At 42.9% G+C, this 3257-nt stretch overlaps 1 long non-coding RNA gene across 14 annotated transcripts in view; it reads left to right on the forward strand.

Moving 5' to 3' along the window:
* LOC103677340 overlaps positions 1–3257 on the forward strand; it is a 114056-nt gene that overhangs the window by 30209 nt on the left and 80590 nt on the right. The window contains exon 3 of one of the 14 annotated variants that reach the window (XR_005832182.1): positions 1–3117. This exon is cut by the window's left edge and continues 366 nt beyond it. The exons of the other annotated variants lie outside the window; for them this stretch is intronic. This is a non-coding gene — a long non-coding RNA (uncharacterized LOC103677340). Of the gene's footprint in view, positions 3118–3257 lie in introns of those variants that run through there. 14 annotated transcript variants of the gene reach the window in all.

Below are 3257 nucleotides of genomic sequence, written 5' to 3' on the forward strand. Positions count from 1 at the left end.
GGGACTTACTGGGCCGCGTCAAAGACAGTGAGTTGGGAGGGAGGCCCGAGGTTTAGTTCTAGATCTACCACTAGGCCACTAGCTAGCTGTACGGTCCTGGGATGACCCGAGTGCCTTGGTTTCTTCCGTGAAATGAAGGGATTCGGCTCCATGCTCCCGAGGATGGCTACCGTTCCGTGCCTCAGATGGCACGTCCAAGGTGAAGCACACAATGGCAGAGGCTTGCCGTGACCTTCAAGACAGCTCTGCAGTGGCTGTAAATAAAAGTCTGATTGTTCGGTTCTTGATCTTTTCCCCCTCAGTGATAGGAATAAAAGCAATGGCACTATTGTGTGAAATAAGAGTTTTCTCATTCAAAAGAAAACTATGACACGTACAATAGCAAACCATTTGGAAGCTGAAAAAATAATTGTATAATTCACTGAATAGGATAGGAAAAGTGCTTTAGGAGATGGGAGAAGGACTAAGGGTTAAAAATGATGATTTAAAAAAAAGGTTTGGCACTTTATTGCTAAAAAAGGGAGCATTGTAAGGTGATTTAATACACAGGAAAAAATAATTACTTCAAACTATTTTAAGGACGAAAGCCTAGGCACAATTAGAAGAAAACCAGGAACAAAAGAGAAAATTATAATTTCATCTGAGAAGGAAAAAGTTATCTTCATGAAAAGCAAGTTTTGAAATAAGGACGTCTGTCATCAATTGTCTTTTCAGTTCTTTTGGGTAATTTTATGAGGTCCTTGTGACCTTCCAACTTCTAAAGGCATGGTTGAGGGAAAGGTGGTAAGGCATGAATTTTAAAAATTAATTTTTTTCTTTTAATTTAATTTAATTTAATTTAATTTAATTTAATTTAATTTAATTTTAATGCCAGGATTGTGAACCTCCAGTGTTTGATTAATTTCAGGTTCAAAACAATTAATTTCTGTGGTATGGATTTTATAGTAGAAACCCCCTTAGCAAGTAGGAAGGGAGAGAGACCTCTGGAGATGCAGGCAGGATTTGAGGCCCCAATCTGCTCCTTCCTGCTGTGTGACCATGGGCAAGTCCCATTTCCTCTCAGGGCCTCACTGTCCTCCTATCTGCATGAAGCTGTAGGCTTGAATGCCTCTGAGGCCCTATTCTATATGTTTGCATTTCTTATTGTAAAGCACGGTAAAAACAAAACAAAACACCAAAAAAAAACCCAAAACCAAACAACTCAACGTTTTATAGTCACTGGTCTATGGGCTACTAGACATTAGGAGAAAACCCAGAAAATCTATTTTTAAAATTATGAGTATGGTATTGTGAAATGTTCATATTCCAGGAAGCTCTGTTGATAGAATGATTCTAGAGTTGTTCTCATGCCAAAAAAGAGGTGGATGCAGACACTTCTTCCTCCTCTGCTTCCTTCTTTGTTCATGGGCGTATACAAATGTTTGTGGGAAACCATGGTAGTAAACCATTTGAGAAAGCGCTGGCATCATGTATTGCGGCAGTCACTGTGTGTCCTCCCAGTGCCCCGTCCCTGGAGCTGCTCCGGGTTGGGTACAGTGTGTTCGGCTGCAGCAGCAGGCTGGGAGTGACACCCACACTCACTGCCTTGTGGTGGGCGGCAGAGCACCTCTCAAACGGAAACACCTGCCACAAAATATTCGTTGAAGCTGGAGAAAATAAAGGTGAAGGGCTCTGGGCTGTCTCACCCCCAGTCTCCACAGTTATTCTAGGGCAGAATGCACCTGTGGGATCACAATCCCGTAAGGAAACCACGAAAGCCACAATGGTGAAAGCTGGCCCCAGAGATAATGAGCCATTGAAATAGTTCTGAGATGGGAGCCAGAGGGGCAGAGACAGAGGGGGCAGTCAGAGAGTGGGACTGGGGTGATAGAAGGGGCTAGACACAGTAGTCTAGTGCCTTGTCTCATTCCAGGTACAGGACCTGAAGATCTGAATGTGTGTAGGGTAGGGGTCAGGGGTGTGACTGGAAGGGGAAGCATTGGGAAAAGGAAGGAAAAGAAAACCTTTTGAGTCATGACAGGATAATAAACATCTGAAAAATTTAATTACCATAAAGTGTTCTGAGCCTTTGTCTACAGCTGCATTTTCCAAACTGCAGGTCATGGTTTAGTGGTTGGTTGTGAAATCAATTTCGTTATGCAGGGTTTCTTAACCTGGGGTCCATGGACATGGCTCTCCCTCCCCCCAGAGGCTCAAGGATGGGACTATACTTCAAAATAATTGATTTCCTCTGTAATCCTATGAGTTTTGTTTTATGCATTTAAAAACATTAGTCTAAGAAGGCATCCTGAACCGCACTAAGTAGAAATGGCACCAAAAAATAAAAAATCCCAGGGTTAAGACCAGCATTTTTAAAAAGCTATTGTGGTAGACTAAAGAGAAACAGAACAATTTGAGCTCCACATGTAATAAGGAAAAGTATTGTTTTGTGAAAATTTTGTTGCAAGTATTTAAATACATGTGTGTACAAATATGTGTGTGTGTGTGTGTGTGTATTTATACATATAAATGTTTATTTCCAACAGTACTGGATGGTCAAAGTTTGACAGCCACTGATCCATAGGCTTCTAGACACTAAGGTAAACTAAAAAGTCCACTTTAAAAATGATGGGTGTAGAATGTGGTGACATATTTGTATTTGGGGCCAGACATATTTGTATTTGGGGCCAGAGGGTTCTGCTTTTATGCAGACACTTGACATTGTACGCTCAGCACAGCTACATTCCGGCCAGCCTCTCCATGGATGGTGACCAGCTGGCTCTGACCACAACCTGTAATGGATGGCCACATCCCTCTCTGCCTCGTTGAGCCCTGAGTTAATTTGAAGTGAACAGACCTCTCAGAGATACATGTTGATTCCTGTGGCTACAAGGCTCCAGGAAATGTTAGAAGCAGAGGTCTTATTTCCGGAGAGGTGTATCTTCCTGTTTTTCTGCCAGGAGGTTTGCTCTCTAAGCATAGGACAAGGCCATCGGCAGAAGCAGAAAGAGCCTGTCCCTCTGAGGGTGACAGCAAAGGGGAAATGCGCAAGTGAAGAAAAGAAATAGGAGCAGAGAGGTGAGATATAGCAAATACTCAGGCAAAGGGGGAGAGGGCCATAAAAAAGAGAACGACAAAGAGAAAATAGCAAGTGTGTAAGGCAAGTAGCTGGGCCAGCTGAGCCGTGGGTGTGGTAAGAAGCTATTGCTGGCCCGTTAGCCTTCCGCAGGATTCACAGCATCAAGGATGGTGAAACTAAAAGAAAGAAAGGCAGTTCA

This window comes from Ursus maritimus, unplaced genomic scaffold (assembly GCF_017311325.1).
Source record: "Ursus maritimus isolate PB19 unplaced genomic scaffold, ASM1731132v1 scaffold_4, whole genome shotgun sequence".
NCBI classification, from domain to species: Eukaryota; Metazoa; Chordata; class Mammalia; order Carnivora; family Ursidae; genus Ursus; species Ursus maritimus.